Source organism: Polistes dominula, unplaced genomic scaffold (assembly GCF_049000335.1).
Source record: "Polistes dominula isolate Pdom_NZ unplaced genomic scaffold, Pdom_raw_medaka contig_68, whole genome shotgun sequence".
In the NCBI taxonomy this organism is placed as follows: domain Eukaryota; kingdom Metazoa; phylum Arthropoda; class Insecta; order Hymenoptera; family Vespidae; genus Polistes; species Polistes dominula.
Genome location: NW_028301034.1, coordinates 387817 through 406254, shown reverse-complemented (window position 1 = coordinate 406254; position 18438 = coordinate 387817). Strand labels below are relative to the sequence as shown.

General features: G+C 30.7%; 1 protein-coding gene across 3 annotated transcripts in view; it reads right to left on the bottom strand.

Moving 5' to 3' along the window:
• Positions 1 to 18438, bottom strand: part of Orct (Organic cation transporter) — a 41391-nt gene that overhangs the window by 22167 nt on the left and 786 nt on the right. For 2 of the 3 annotated variants that reach the window (XM_015333599.2, XM_015333600.2), the window contains exon 1: positions 10160 to 10548. The exons of the other annotated variant lie outside the window; for it this stretch is intronic. The gene's annotated coding sequence lies outside the window, so the exon portion shown is untranslated. Of the gene's footprint in view, positions 1 to 10159; positions 10549 to 18438 lie in introns of those variants that run through there. 3 annotated transcript variants of the gene reach the window in all.

The following is an 18438-nucleotide window of genomic DNA, read 5'->3' as shown; positions in this document are numbered from 1 at the left end:
ACGCACATAACATTTGTCTTCTTGTTCTCTTTTTTCTTAATATCGAACCAACTGCGCATGAGCGGTAACATAAGATCACCACTTACTTCACATCATATAATTTTACATTGTCTGAATATAGGCACATAACATTTGTCTTTTGTTTCTCTTTTTTCTTAACATCCTTTTAAAGGAAAAATAATTATGGTGGGTCAGACTTATCACTCAGGGATATAAGAAATATACGAAAAACTATTCTCATACCTACCGAATATACACAAAAAATTTCATATAAATCGGTCAAGTCGTTTCGGAGAATAAGAATAACAAACACTGTGACAAGGGAATTTTATAGAGATAAAGATAAATTTATATAATGTTATTTCAATTTATTTTATATTTTTTAGTTTTAAGTATTAGTAATTTTAGTATGTATCAGCCTATGTAACTATGTCGTTAGGATTTACTATGTACTAGGGGTGCTCCGCCACGCGTTGCTGTGGCTCACAATCAGTCCGATACACACGTCTTTAAGTCAATTGCGATTATAAATTGAGATTATAAACTATCCTGTCTTTCAAATTGGATAAAACTGCACACAGTGTGCAAAATTTTATTAAAATCGGTTCAGTAGTTTAAGAGTACATTGCGGACAAACAACGTGACCCGTAATTTATATATATTATGATGTACAAGTAACTATGTTTACCTCTTGTAGGATTTACTATGAATTAACCTTGTTATTACTATGTAAATTATTTTTTTCTGGTATAATAAATAAATAAATAAATAAATAAAGAATATAATAAAATATAATAATAATAATAATAATGTATAATAAATTGAATTTCGAATAATTTGAATACTTTTAATGTGTATTCTTTTAACATAATAAATAATATTATTTATTAATAAATGTAAAAATATGAAATTTAATGATGTTATATGAAAATACTTATTCTTTATCTAATTATCATCTTTTATCTTTCCTTTCTTTCTTTCTTTCGTTCTATCTCACACCTTATTGGAATATTTGAAAAGATTTAACAATAATGAGTATCCCTTTAAAGGACAAACAAAGAGGATTAACCGCATTTTCTTCATATCAGAATGTCGACGGGAATTCCCCGAGCTTCTTGTATTTCTTTTTCTTTTTTCTTCCCTTTTTCATTCGTTTATTTTCTTTCAGTTTTATTCGCACGTGAATAATACGACGAGATCTCTCTGGCGCCTGGCTCTTGGCTCCTTGTCCTCCTTTGGATGCACACTGCATCGGAGAACGACTGTACGCGTTCGTTATAAAAGTATCGAAAGAAAAAGAAGTTTTCAACGAGTAAAGTAGAGATAGTTGGTTTTATGTTTCACGTTTACTCGTTACTACCAATAAACGAAGAGTATACGCGTATGCAGTAATTATCTATAATATCCAGTTCTATAAATAAAAACAATTAGCGAATTTACGAAGGCTATTATAGAATTATTTGGCGATAGGCTTGAAATTTAATGCAACCACTTTTATCTCTCGAAATAGTTTAACTCGAGTAAAGAAAAACAAATGTATTCATTAATTCTTACAAAAACTTACAAAGGGAGTGCAAGGTCTTGCCCTTATGGATTTTGTTCAAATTCTGTAGGATAATTGATTTTGCGTCCCTGTTCATGAATATATATAAATATATATGGTTATAGAGGCCACTATTCAATAATTTTTTTAGATATTTGCAATTAAAGATGATAAATAAAGATGCCGTTTAATCCTTAAATTCATTTCTCAATTCTCAATTCTTAAATTCAAACATAATATAAATATACGAACCTTGAATAAATTCTCGCTGTTTTTTACAAAATAAAAACTTTATTTAAAATATAAGGAACACAAAAACATTTTATTGAAAGTATTGCCCATCACTAGAGATCACTTTCTCCCATCTTTCTGGCAATATATGAATTCCGCGTTGGAAAAACGACATGTCTTTTGAGGCTATCCAAGAATCGACCCATTTTTTAGCTTCTTCGTAAGAATGAAAACGCTGCTCAGCTAAGCCATGTGCCATCGAACGGAATAGGTGAAAATCGGAAGGGGCTATGTCAGGTGAATACGGCGGGTGGGGTAAAACTTCCCATCGAAGCGTTTCCAGGTAGGTTTTCACTGATTTTGCAACATGAGACCGGGCGTTGTCATGTAACAAAATCACTTTGTCGTGTCTCTTCTCGTATAGCAGCCATTTTTCTTTTAGGGCTCAACTCAAACGCATCAATTGAAGTCGATAGCGATCCCCCGTGATAGTCTCATTCGGTTTGAGCAGCTCATAATAAATTACACCCTACTGATCCCACCAAATACAGAGAGGAAGCTTCGAACTATGGATATTTGGTTTTGCAGACGATGTTGATGCATGGCCAGGCTTACCCCATGATTTTCTACGCTTTGAATTATCATAGTGTATCCATTTTTCATCGCCAGTCACGATACGGTGCAAAAAACCTTTTCTTTTCTGCCGTTGAAGCAGTAGTTCACACGTGACAAAACACCAAAAAGCATGTCTCTTGGCTTCAATTTATATGGCAGCCAATGTCCTTGCTTCTGGATCATTCCTAACATTTTTAAACGTTTTGAAACAGTTGACTCATCAACTTGTAATGTTTTTCCAAGTTCTGCTAGCGTCTGAGATCGGTCTTCATCGAGTAGTTCCTCCAATTCTCTGTCTTGAAATTTTTTTGGTGCTCCAGAACGTTCTTTATCCTCAAGTTCAATATCATTATTTTTGAAGCGTCGAAACCAGTCTCTGCATGTCGTATCCGACAGAGCATTGTCACCATAAGTCTTAACAAGAATTCTATGTGCTTCAGCTGCCGATTTCTTTTGAATAAAGTAGTGCAATAAAATTCCCCGCAAATATACTTTAGTTGGCACAAAAGTAGACATTTTTAAAATTCTTAAAAAATTATTTTGTTTACACTAAAGTGAACTATCATACACTGAAATTTCAGGTTAGATACAGTACTTCCTTGCAAATGCGTTACCATTCGAAATTTCAAGCACGGAGTACTGCTATTGCCATCTTTGATGAAACAGTGAGAACTTATTCAAGGTCCTAATATTTTTGAATTTAAGAATTGAGAATTAAGAAATGAATTTAAGAATTAAACGGCATCTTTATTTAGCATCTTTAAGGGGACACGTCACCTTCGAGTGTAAAAAAAAGCGGTTTTTTTGTGAATTTTTTTGCAACCAGTTTTATTAATATCAATACAAATTTTTGGTATATGTAAGTTATGTATCTGAACTATATTCACAATTTTTTGTGTGTAAAAATATTGTCAATTGTGTTGTCTGTGGCCACTTTTCTAAGAGTCCAAAAAAAAAGGGTCATTTTCGGTTGCCCTCACTGCCAAAAATTGGTTCATCATAAACAAAAAAACCGAGTGTTATCCTTTAGTAGAGATGTTGGCGCAGGGAATGAACGAAAGGAAATTTTGATTTTTTAATTTTTCTCAAAATAGTCGACTTTTTGCGAAAAAAAATTGACATTTTTGCAGAAAAATCGCCGAGTTTTTGAAGAAAAAAAAATTGGCATTTTTTCGAAAAATCCTTTCGTTCATTCCCTAGATACGTGTATCTAGTATTACTGTACAAAATTTGGTAAGGATCGGATAAATGGTCTGGACGCAGCGAGGGCCACCGTTTTAAAAACGCGAATAGGAAAAATTAAGGTTTAAAGTTTTGGCAACTTACTTGGACCGCTACGGCGCGCTCCGTTTAAACTACTACAGTTTCGTAAATAATGCGCGGATCTTTACCAAAATTTGAAGAAATATTTTTGAAATAATATTCTTTCAAAAAATAGAGAAAAAAAATCGTTTTTTTTGTTGACGTGTCCCCTTAATTACAAATATCTAAAAAATTATTGAGTAGTGGCCTCTATAACCATATAAATCTATTTTCCTGCAAAATTTGAACAAAATCCGTGAGGGCAAGACCTTGCACTTTCCTTGTTAGCCATTTTTTTTCACATTTGTTAATTTTACTAGAATTATTTTCGAATAAATCTTTATCGACGATCATTTAAGTTAATCAAATCCATTGATCAACCAATTTGATTCTATCAGTCAATGCTTCCTCGTGTTGATCAAACAATCAATTGATTTTCTTACATCTTTCTTTTACATTTAGCTTTAACGATTCAATTGTAATTGTACAAATTGTAATTGTAAAATTGTTTTTTTACATTTTCTTATTTAAAGATCAACATTTTATTCAATTAAAGACGTTTCATTTGAAAATTCTCTAATTAATATTAAACGTAGATAGTTCAATTGACGTTCAATAGTTCTTTGAACTAAACATAGAATGAAAATGTAGATTTCTTTACGTATATCTTTAACTCAAACGGAATGAATGTAACGATTGCAACGAGACAAGATTGATTCGCTTAATCGTGAGCTATCAACGGCTGCAACAATGCAACTGCATTTCAAGTTCAAGCAGAATTCATTTCTCCTTCATCGAATGTTTAATGTAATAAAATTGCTTGTGTGGTATCTAAGACAAAATATATTTATATATATATATATATATATTGAAATAAATTTATCACAAAAATAAAGAAAAGAGAAAATTAATTAATGTTATGTTAATTAATTGAACTTCTCGATAATTCGTATTCAAATCCATTGAATAGAATTACGTAAATCGTTCGTGTCGCCAAAGAATACATTTGCTTGCTAATTAATTCATTCGTACATAAATAATTTCACGAGATTTGATCTATAATAAAATCGTATGACGTATTTCAAGAATTCAAGAATTACGATTATCATGTACGTTTATTTAAGGAAAGTCATTTTTTTTTTTTTTTTCATTTTCATGACATATACAGGATGATTTTTAAAACGGATGCGGGAAATAACTTTTTTTTATTTAAGTAACAATAGACAAAAATTATTGAGGAAAATGTTAATTGGCACAACAAATGTCAACTTTCTATGACCGTACTTTTTTTGAAAATGCATCGATGCACCCGCTATATGCAGTTGCACTTTTTTTTTTAATGGAACTTTTATTTTTTTTTGTTTACACTGTTCGATTCCTTTTTTTATTATTTAATTTAAAAAGTATTAAATGAAGGTCATCGAAATGCCAATATTTTATGAAATATTTTAAGTTATATAAGGAGAGCGTATAACAATGTATTGTTCCAATATCAATTCAAATCAATTAAAAAATGTAATGAAAAATGTAAAAAAGCGCAATAGAATGTGCGCATCTAATTGTTTAAAATACAATGGAAAAACATTCGAATATTTATTGTAATAAAATACATTACTGATATAGAACTTCAAATATCTCGTAAACTATTGACATTTCGATGACCTTCACTTAATACTTTTTAACGCAGAATAAAAAAAGGAATCGAACAGTGTGAAAAAATTTAGAGTTCCATTTAAAAAATAAGTGCAACTGCATCTAGCGGCTGCATCGATGCACTTTCAAAAAAAGTAGGGTTATAGAAAGTTGACATTTGTTTGGCCATTTAACTTTTTCATCTATAATTTTTTTCTATTGTTATTTAAAAAAAAGTTATTACCCGTAACTGTTACAAGAATCACCCTGTACATTGGTGATATAAAACATCAAATATCTAGTAAACTATTGACATTTCGATGACCTTCACTTAATACTTTTTAACGCAGAATAAAAAAAGAAATCGAACTGTGTAAAAAAAAATTTAGAGTTCCATTTAAAAAATAAGTGCAACTGCATCTAGCGGGTGCATCAATGCATTTTCAAAAAAAGTAGGGTCATAGAAAGTTGACATTTGTTTGGCCATTTAACTTTTTCCTTTCTGATTTTTTTCTATTGTTATTTAAAAAAAAGTTATTACCCGCACCTGTTACAAGAATCACCCTGTACATTAGTGATATAAAACATCAAATATCTCGTAAACTATTGACATTTCGATGACCTTCACTTAATACTTTTTAACGCAGAATAAAAAAAGGAATCGAACAGTGTAAAAAAAAATTTAGAGTTCCATTTAAAAAATAAGTGCAACTGCATCTAGCGGGTGCATCAATGCATTTTCAAAAAAAGTAGGGTCATTGAAAGTTGACATTTGTTTGGCCATTTAACTTTTTCCTCTATAATTTTTTTCTATTGTTATTTAAAAAAAAGTTATTTCCCGTCTCCTTTTTAAGAATCACCCTGTACATTAGTGATATAAAACATCAAATATCTAGTAAACTATTGACATTTTGATGACCTTCACTTAATACTTTTTAACGCAGAATAAAAAAAGGAATCGAACAGTGTAAAAAAAAATTTAGAGTTCCATTTAAAAAATAAGTGCAACTGCATCTAGCGGGTGCATCGATGCACTTTCAAAAAAAGTAGGGTCATAGAAAGTTGACATTTGTTTGGCCATTTAACTTTTTTTCTTTATGATTTTTTTCTATTGTTATTTGAAAACAAGTTATTTCCCGTCTCCGTTTTAAGAATCACCCTGTACATTAGTGATATAAAACATCAAATATCTAGTAAACTATTGACATTTCGATGACCTTCACTTAATACTTTTTAACGCAGAATGAAAAAAGGAATCGAACAGTGTAAAAAAAAATTTAGAGTTCCATTTAAAAAATAAGTGCAACTGCATCTAGCGGGTGCATCGATGCACTTTCAAAAAAAGTAGGGTCATAGAAAGTTGACATTTGTTGGGCCATTTAACTTTTTCCTTTATGATTTTTTTCTATTGTTATTTAAAAACAAGTTATTTCCCGTCTTCGTTTTATGAATCACCCTGTATTTACATATCTATCGTTAAATGTTGTCATTTATTTAAATTAGTTATTCAAGATCGTTTTTTTCGATTTCGAATGAAGATTGATTAATTCATTACTAACACATATTTACGGGCTATTTTTGATTTGATTATTTACATAATATTTCAGTATATGATATCACACTAAATATTATTATTAATAATAATAATATCACACTAAATATTATTATAGATATATACTTCTGTATTTAATCCAGTAATATACAAAAGATGTATCCTGCAGATAATATACGAAAAATACGTACGAGCCTTGCATACAAAATGTTAAAATAATTTTGTCATTTCTTAACGATACTTTAATAATATTTTTTTTTTTTCAATTTCAACATTCAATGAAAACTTTTTCTTTTAGACAATTTAACGACTGTTAACAGACTTAATAATAATTATGTTCCGTTATCTATACAAAATTAAATTCAAAAACTTGTCCCACGTTCTCAAGGTTTTGGTTTCCCGGATGAAACCATAGGCGTGGAACTAGCTGCCAAGATTTAATTTAATTCAAATTTAGCCGAAAATAGCATCGTGTTCCGACATTCCCTCTTGTCCCTTTAAATCATTGAAAACATATTCGAATTTACCAAGTTTAACTTGATTCATATATGTACAATATATATATATTATATATACACATATGGTACGTGAATATTTGCATACGTGTTAATGTAGATACAAAATAACACGAATAGATGTACTTTCAATAATTTTTAACACAAATACCATTACATCGAATTGATTTTAATAATTTATGATAATATAACTGTGAAAAATAGCATTGTGTTGTCAGACTCGTAAAAGTTTACAGCATTATTAGCATATTGTTTTGATTGTGTATAATACGTACATATGACAAGTCACAAAAGGAACGTTTCTAAAATCACATTATTGCTATTCAGTCCATTTTAAACATGCTGACATTAGTACCGGTTATGCAACGTATTCGTGTTCTTTATTAATGTAAGAAGTGAAGACAAATCAATTATCGAGCAAAATTTAAAAACTGTCGACGTTAATCGATTCTCTCGATAATGCTATGCAAATCGAACAGTTTTAAAATGACCTCTATATTCTTTCAATGTTCTACAACAATTTACGATAAAGAGAATATTTTATGTAAGTAGAATTGGAAAATATCTATTTTTGTATCGACAAAAAGGATCCAAAGTTCAAACGTTATTTCAAAATTCATAATAGATTCGTCAAAATGTAGCATTTATATGTAACAATTGTAGAAACACGGTTTTATTATTTCATAATAATATTTAATACGTTCGTCGCCATGGCACCGTATGTCAGAAACGGGCATGCTTCTCCGGGCCCCCCACCCCCCACCACGTCACCGTGGTTTTGTATCGACAAAAAAGATCCAAAGTTCAAACGTTATTTCAAAATTCATAATAGATTCGTCAAAATGTAGCATTTATATGTAACAATTGTAGAAACACGGTTTTATTATTTCATAATAATATTTAACACGTTCGTCGCCATGGTACCGTATGTCATAGACGGGCATGCTTCTCCGGGCCCCCCACCCCCACCACGTCACTGTATACAGTGACATGCTCTTTTTTGTTAAAGTTATAGTATTTTTAGTGGGAAAAACTTGGCTCATTTCTTATTTCAAAAAAAAATTATTTTCGGTAAATAAACGATATTTTTATATTTTATTAGGGGTGTCTCACAATCAGTCCGATACACACATCTTTAAGTCAAGGAATTACCTTATACCGCCATCTGTTAGAATCTTATCGAACTAACAGAGATAATCATGACTCTTTGTTAATAAACAAATAATATTGTGATTATAAATTGAGATATAAACTATTCTATCTTTCAAGTTGGATGAAACTACACATAGTGTGCAAAATTTTATTAAAATCGTTTCAGTAGTTTAGGAGTCCATTACGGACAAACAACGTGACATGTAATTTATATATATATTAAGATAAGGAGAAGAAGATAAGATATATATATATATCGTCTTTAAGTCAACGAATTACCTTATACCGCCATCTGTTAGAATCTTATCGAACTAACAGAGATAATCATGACTGTTTGTTAATAAACAAATAATATTCGATTATAAATTGAGATATAAACTATTCTATCTTTCAAGTTGGATGAAACTGCACATAGTGTGCAAAATTTTATTAAAATCAGTTCAGTAGTTTAGGAATCCATTACGGACAAACAACGTGACATGTAATTTATATATATATTAAGATAAGGAGAAGAAGAAGATAAGATATATATATATATCGTCTTTAAGTCAACGAATTACCTTATACCGCCATCTGTTAGAATCTTATCGAACTAACAGAGATAATCATGACTGTTTGTTAATAAACAAATAATATTCGATTATAAATTGAGATATAAACTATTCTATCTTTCAAGTTGGATGAAACTGCACATAGTATGCAAAATTTTATTAAAATCGGTTCAGTAGTTTAGGAATCCATTGCAGACAAACAACGTGACACGTAATTTATATATATTTTATTATTTTCGATAAATAAAATATAATAATATAATACAACCATAATACTCAGGTCGTATTGTTGATATTTCTACTTATCGCTTCTTTATGTTACGTAGGCGCACCGACAGTGGAATTTTGGGCCTGACGAGAAACTCAACCGAAACGGGCTGGGCGATGAACGTGTTAAATATGGTGATTCGTTTTATTGAATAATATTGATGTATAATATATATATATATATATATATATATATATATATATCAAAGAAATAATTATATTCGAACAGAAGAACACTTTTATAATAAAAATGAACGTTCGAAAGAAAACAATTATTAACACATACAATTTACTAAACTTCGCGCTCTTTTATTTATACAGTAAGAGACATGCGCACTATGTTGCCCTAAAAGTTCGGCAGAATTCCATCCTAATAGCAGCACTAAACATTCATTCAATAGTCACTTATCATTCAATTATTATTTCATTGATAAAGATAACAAACTCGTAATACGAAATATTTCATTCAAATCTATTTATCATTAATAGATATTTAAGTAACCTACGTATATCTACTCTATTACGTTTCATAATCCAGATATATGTATGTGAATAATTTAACATCACATTTATTCAACTACAAACGTCGATAAAAAGAATAAATAATTTGCAAAAAAAAAAATTCTAGTAAAAATAAGGAATAAAAAATACGTGGTGAATACGGTCACAAATTCGCGCCTTTTTTTCAACAGTCGCCATTTTGAAAGTAAGTACTCGCGTATGAAGGAATATATATTGGTGAACATATTTAACAATAATACGCGGAAAAATATTGAAATAAATCAAGATTTATAATTACCTCAGATTTATGAAACTCTTCATGTGTATTTCATATCTTATCCTACGTTCGTCATTGAAATCGTACATGCATTGAAACAAAATAGAACGTATGATGATATCAAGGAAACATTTCGATCGTTATAATGGACAGAGAGTAGGTTTACGATAATAACAACCATACTACAGCCGGCCGGTTCCAACACTGTTAATCAATAAAGCTCTCACAAAAAGGAAAGGCATGTTTCCGTAAATGGACATATAGATTTGACTTGTGCTACGTTTCAAATAAAATACCGATTCCAGAAGGAGAACTTCTCTCTCATGAAAATCGATGAAGATACACGTGTAACACGATAAAAGTCGATTTCCGCTAAGAGGAACTTTCAACAAAACGTCAAAAGCAATACGTAATTATAAGTAAGAAGGAAGACGAGACCGGAACCGAGAACGTACCGAGTAATTCTTCAATTCACCGAAAGATGGCACGTTTGTATGAAAAAAGGAATCGCTTGAATGATTATCGAACGTTCTACGTGTTCTCATCGACATAAACACACATACTCACATACATGGTGTGTATCTTCTTCAGTATTGCCAACCGTTGTTATGAAACCGTTGTTATACGGTTAAGAAAAATGGATTCATTTCATTCTTTTCTGAATGATCTTTTTTTAACATTGATGACGTTAATTACATGTATAGTATTAACTTACAATGTGAAACAAAAAAACCTTACTTTTGCAATCTCTCTTTCTTTTTTCCTTTTCCAATTTGACGAATATCAGAAGAAGCACAAGGGAAAATACTTCGATCTTTATTATCCTTTTAAAGTCAACCGATCTATACCTAATAATATCATAAACGCTAATTTATTATTGTTTTTTTTTTGACACGTGACTAATAGATATAAACAGTCAAGTCTATTTAGAACCTACAACCGACTGCAATCGTCACGAAACTGAGATTAGAAAGTTGCTTGTGGATCTTACGTTAGTTAACTTACAGAGTTGAAAAAGGAAACCGCCAAAGGTACCGCACTATTTTACAATTTTTTATATACCTTGATCAAGAAAATTTATCGAAACACGATCGTCAATCGACAAATTTTGATTAAAAGGACACAATTAAGGCCGGCGATACATTAAAAGTAACAAAAAAAATCGAATTTTTTTTTTTTTTTCAGAAATAGTTAGTTTACCATCTGAAAAATATGCGTGTAAATTTTTAGAATGAAATTCGCATTATTTATCGATTAAAAATTCATTTAAGTGCTTCGCCTCAACTCGCCGCTAAACGCCAACGCTAAACTTTGAACGCGTTTTTCTCGAAATGACTTTTATCTAACTGTAATGAAAAATAACTCAAAAAGGTTTCAACCGATTTTTATGAAATTTAGCACACATTTTCTATATAGTATTAGCTTCTAGTTGAACTTTAAAAATGCCACAAAAATTTTCAAAAATTGCCATTTTTGACCCAAAAACCGTTTAAAAAAAGGGTCAAAAATCAGACTTTTTTGTCTGAGTCGTGCCAATTTAGGATTTTTTGACTTTTTAGTTTTTCTTTTGTTCAACTAGAAGATACATGTTTTATGAACACTCTCCGACCCTTTTTTTAAATTTTAGATTGCTGTAACTAAAGCTAAAAATCACCATGATTGATGCGTTTCGTTGCGAGGGTCTCAGGAGATTAGTTACTACGGCGGCCATTTTGAAAAAAAACAAAAAAAAATCAGATTCTTATATTTTATTTTTATATAATATAATTACGCGTGATAAGGGTAGGAAATAGGATGTGGCGTCACTATAACAGCTATAGCTCCGAAAATAGATTGAATTTTGAAAAATCCTCTTGAGAACATATTTTTAAAAAGTTAAGCTTTGAAAATATGAAGAAAAAAAAAATCGATTTTTTCAAATTTCTAGACCGGAATATTCCCTTAAAAATGATTATTATTTTGTATCATTTAAAAAATAATTCAATTAAATCGTAAAGGATTATCTACGAACATGATATTTTTATACCATACTGTGGCTCACAATTAGTCCGATACACACGTCTTTAAGTCAACGAATTACCTTATACCGCCATCTGTTAGAATCTTATTGAACTAACAGAGAAATCATGACTCTTTGTTAATAAACAAATAATATTGCGATTAATAATTAAGATATAAACTATCCTATCTTTCAAGTTGGATGAAACTGCACACAGTGTGCAAAATTTTATTAAAATCGGTTCAGTAGTTTAGGAGTCCATTGCGGACAAACAACGTGACACGTAATTTATATATGTTAAGATTTTCTAATAATAATGACTTCCGTGAGAAAAATAATGCTACGCACAATTTAATAATTGTGAGAAGAAAAAAAAGTAATACAGTCTCGTGTTTCGAACTTTGTTACAAGGCGTGTGTACTTGACCTCTCGTTCTCATACTCACTTGATTAACCGCACACTAACCTCGAGATGACAATAGCTAAAGTTAAAAAAAAAAAAAAGAAAGAATAAAAAACGACCATTTTCCGTAGTCCCCGGTTAGTAATTACACTGTCTGTCGCGTTTACATTTCAGGACAATGTGTTAAAAGCTGATTCGAGGATTTCGAAAGGTCACTAGTCGGACGTTAATTTGAGGTGAATGCACTGTAACTATAGAATGACATCTTTGTAGAACAACGCCTCTGCCACGGAAATTTTATATCAAATACTTCTAGAATCACGTTGTCAATTTGATATACGTATAAACGCGTTACATGTATGTATATTTATATTCAAATGTATGATAAAAAGGCATGTGAATCTCAAAAGATACGATTAATCATCCGGAAGCTTTAGAAGAATATAAAATATAGTATTAGAATAATCCTTACGTGATAACGTATATCTAACAGTTAAAAAAAAAAAAAAAGATCTTATGGTTAGTTCACGAATTCGTAATGAAATTTCAACTTTATTAGTCATGTAACGATAACATACTTCGTGACACAAATATCACTTGTCGTAACCAAACTCTTTTTTTCTTGAGGACAACTCAACTACTGTTATCGTTGTGCAAGTTATTATTATAACATCGAAATACAGTATAATAATATTTTGAAGCTTGATAATTTATTCCAATCTCTCTATCTTTTACTTTTACTTTTACTAAATACTACCTTAAACGCGATAAGAATTTATACATTACTTCAAATATTTAAGATATTAGTTAGTAATGTTTCAAAAGCCGATAGTAAACTTTGAAGAAAGAAATAATTTTTTTTTTCCATGTATAAGTCTCACTTGAATATAAAGTTAGACGATTAAACCGAGATCCATGCGTAATATCTTCTCGGCCTAATTACTCGACTGGTATTCACGAGAGATGACTAATAACGAACTGAACATAATCTCGCAAAGAATTGCATGGCGCCGAGAGAAGATTTAAATTCCAGCCTATTTATAACCATTTCCGCGTTCGTGAGCTGTTGACACAAAGTTCTCGCAGAAAACGAATACGCATACTTATGTACATACATATATTTATATATATATATATAGGGTGGGAGCAATTATTCTGTTCACCTTACATATCTCTTCTGTTTACAATCGTATTAAAAAACTTCACTAATGGCAGTGAAGAATTTCTAATGGTAGAAATCATTTTTTCTCAATTTTCATTTTTTTTTCAATCGCATAAATTATCCTTTTTTACCACTCGACATTTATAATGATTACAAGAAAGGTATATCTTTATATATATTTTTTCTGTGCACATTTTTGTAATTGAACTCCTCCTAAACGGCTGGACCGATTTTAATGAAATTTTTTGTGTGTCTTCAGGTGGATTCGATCATGGTTTAGCGTAACAGTTCGGTCCAATTTCAGTTGTTTATTTAATTAATTTTTTATTTATAAATTGTTATGCGAAAAGTTTATAAGTTGAAGTTAGTCGATATTCGAATTATAGAGAATATTCGAGTCGACAATCGAAGTTATTCGATTCCATTTTGTAAATCGTGTGCTAATTAAAATATTACATTAAGATCTAATTAGTGTTTGAAGAAGTTACTCAATTGACACTGTTGTCAAGATTTAGAAAATCCGTGCTTTTCTCACGGTCAATTATATGTTGCGTGTTCCAGGGTTGGAAAACCATCGAATTTGTTTGTGTATACTCCTGAAGGATCAACCAAAAATATTGTACATCCAATGGCATTACGATAAATTAAATTTTTGTTTCAACTTTTTCAACTTTTATTAAAATAAGTTTAAGTGAATAATAATTAAACTTCATTGGACAGTTTAAAATGATATTAAATGAACGTATCAATCTGATTCTAAAGAAGTTTTCACGTCCAAAAAATCACAGCAACGCGTGGCCGGGGTACCCCTAGTCTTCATATACATCTTATTGCTCGTTGACATGACCTCATATGACCCCGTCATATTAGCACTGACGTAAATGGTTTTAATTACCAATATATTTTATAATATAAAAAAAGTTTATTTTACTACCACGTTTGATATTGAATAGTCTTCACTAATAGCTTGCTATTAACACTTTCACAACCGCTGACACTAGCACTGACGTAAATGGTTTTAATTACCAATATATTTTATAATATAAAAAAAGTTTATTTTACTACCACGTTTGATATTGAATAGTCTTCACTAATAGCTTGCTATTAACACTTTCACAACCGCTGACACCAATGTGGTGCCATAGGCAGGCCCTCGTCGTACGCCGGTGACACTCATGTGGTGTCATTGGTAGGCCAGTCATCGTACGCCGGTGACACTCATGTGGTGTCATTGATAGGTCAGTCGTCGTACGCCGGTGACACTCATGTGGTGTCATTGATAGGTCAGTCATCGTACGCCGGTGACACTCATGTGGTGTCATTGGTAGGCCAGTCGTCGTACGCCGGTGACACTCATGTGGTGTCATTGATAGGTCAGTCGTCGTGCGCCGGTGACACTCACGTGGTGTCATTGGTAGGCCAGTCGTCGTACGTCGGTGACACTCATGTGGTGTCATTGATAGGTCAGTCGTCGTGCGCCGGTGACACTCATGTGGTGTCATTGGTAGGCCAGTCGTCGTACGTCGGTGACACTCATGTGGTGTCATTGGTAGACCAGTCGTCGTACGCCGGTGACACTCATGTGGTGTCATTGGTAGGTCAGTCGTCGTACGCCGGTGACATTCATGTGGTGTCATTGGTAGGCCAGTCGTTATTTGCCGGTACAAAAAAATATATAAAAATATATTAAAAAAAAAAAAAATATTGCCGGCCACTGGCGACGTTTCACTGCGCAAACGTGCGGTTATGAAAGTGTTAAGTAGTAAATAGAGTTATTTTTGGATCCTGTATATATAATACACAATAGATAATTAATTACATAGTATCTACTCTTATATTAATAATGTTAATGTTACATTTTCACGAAATTCAAAAGGTTAGATACTTTTTCCGATTTATCTTTACCGATACGATCTCAACATACTGATAAAACGTCGATAATGTATCGGCAATCGATTTATCGATATTACCGATACAGAATGGCATTTCGCTGCTGGATGTGAGAAAAAACGAGTGGCCAATATATGTCAGCGGTCATTATTATAACAATATCGAATATATCGTATGAGAGTTTATCGATCGAACGAACATGTATACAGTTTCTTAGAATGACCGTAATGGATATAATTTATCTTAACATTTACGCCCCCGAAATAAACCCATAGAGATACTAAACCACTTGTTTTCTCATTCAAACAAATGTTTAGTAAATATCATATGTCACAAAAACATGTTAGTTAGATTTCAACGTAATTATCGAAGCATTTTTATGCATAGAAAAAATATATTTTTTACATTATTATCTATATACGAGTGAATTATTTCATTCTATTCGTTTTGAGATGAACTTTTGAAAGTTAATACGAAATAGGAGCTCGATCATACAACGACGACAACATCGAAAGACCACTAGGATCTATTACATTTAGAGTTCTCTTCTCTTTAACTGACTCACCACATAATCTCTTCCATTTGAATGACCATTCTCTTTGCTTCCTCTTCATCATTCAACAAACAATATTATAAATTCATATAAATATATATAAGCTTTCACCCAATCTAATAAAGCTCATTAAAATTTCCATTCGAATTACGATCCAACGTTGTATCTCTATCTCTTGCTCATCAATTTGCATTTCGTGACATTCTCTCATAGAATCTCTTACGTGTAATAAAACAATTTACGATATAAATAGACACGTCCCCTTTTTTCTCATAATCACACTCGTTCGTTCACGTACCTATTAAATATCATTTTTAAATAAAAAAAGAAAAAAAAATCGATTTCATGTTGTAAGCATCCAACGTGCTAGTCATATGAGTAAGCGATCTGATTTTTAGATCCACCTTGATCTAACATGTTCAATTACTATTTACATTAAATATCTATCGTTACAAAACAAAACTTATATTTATCGATATAAAATGATATTAGGTTGGTCGTACGTTACGTAAAAAAAAAAAAAAAATGTCTATGACGTTAATGAAATTTGATATATATTTATATATTTTTCTATTAAACACGAGAGCCAGGAATCGAATAGTAATTTAAAAATATTTCATTGTTTATAATATAATAATGATATATTATTAATTATATCAAAAAATAATATTATTTTATAAAGAAGTATGAAGATCATGTTTATTTTTTTTTTAATTGTGACGTTAAGGGGGTATTCTGGTTTAAAGGCATAAATTTTAGGTACTTTTGAACACATTTAATGAACAAATGAATGAACAAATTTAAAATTGAAAAAGATGAAGTAGGGGGTCCCAAAAAAACGGCGTGCGACAAATGTCAAGATTGTAGCTCTCCTGGTAATCCGAAATACAAAATTAAAACGGATTATTAATTTAGAATAATGTAGCTATCGTTCGAACTAAAAGAATTGAGAACAGTTTTTTTTTCGCTAAATTACAGCTGTTTGAAAAAAAGATACATTATATTTACCACATTTTTTACTTTTCCGAATTTTTTAAAAATAATAAAAATTTGAAAATTTTGTAAGATTTTAGTTTGCACGATAGAGTAATGCATAGAGAAGACTGTCACCAAATTTCAAGCAAATCGGTTTAGTAGAACTTGAGATATCTTGACATTTGTGAACAAAAAAAACAGTTTCGAGAAAAACGCGTTCAAGTTTCGCGTAATAAGGGTAGGATATAGGATGTCGCGTCACTAAAACAGCTATATTTCCGAAAATAAATTGAATTTTGAAAAATTCTCTTCAGGACATATTCTTAAAAGGTTAAGCTTTGAAGATATGAAGAAAAAAAAATCGATTTTTTCAAATTTCTAGACCAGAATACTCCCTTAAGTGGAGCAAGGTTTATTCGCATTCGAGTTTTTTTTTTCCTAATTTTAAACCTGATTCTTGTATTTTTCGTATTTTCAATCCTCAAAAATGTTTCATCAAAATTTCAGAAAATGTTTTAAGGAGTAATACCACTATAGAATTTTCAAAAAATCAATTTTTGTTTTTTTAGCTTGAAGTGTACTTTGGACATCTAAAAACATTATGCACTTGGTCCCGAAGCAAAAAAATATTTTTAACATGGCGAAATTTTATTTTTTAGGAAGCGCCTCAAAGCGCCTTGAATAGTGATAATAAAACTTTAAACGCGTTTTTCTCGAAACTACATTTTTCAAATCGGGCGGACTCAGAACTCAAGCATCATTTAACCGATTGACTTGAAATTTTGAAGATAGTTTGACAGTTGTATTATCTACAGAAGTACATATCCAATTTTTAATTGAATGAAAATTTTTTCTTTCAATTTTCTAGACCAGAATACCCCCTTAATCTTTTCAACATACAATTTTATGCAATACTGTGTAAACATAAATGTAACTTGATCCATATGTTTGATAAGTGCAGTAATAATTAATCAAAAATAAGCGACTTTCAATAAATTATAAATCATAATATGTCTCTTCCAGTTTTATATCTCACAATTATTATGGCAAATTTAAATTCGTAAAAAAAAAAAAAAGCAATAAAAGATAACGATTAGAAATATAATTGTCTTGTCAAGCACGTGTACTCAATTTGTATCAAGTATGCAAATATAAACGACGCTAGTAATAAAATTTATAATCTGATGGGTGAATATATTATATCTTTGTCACGTGAATCAACAAAATTCAATGAAAACACGATTTATTAATTAAATATCATTTGTTGAACAACATAAAACATGAATTTAAATAGAATCTGATAAGTTGTAACCATCTTA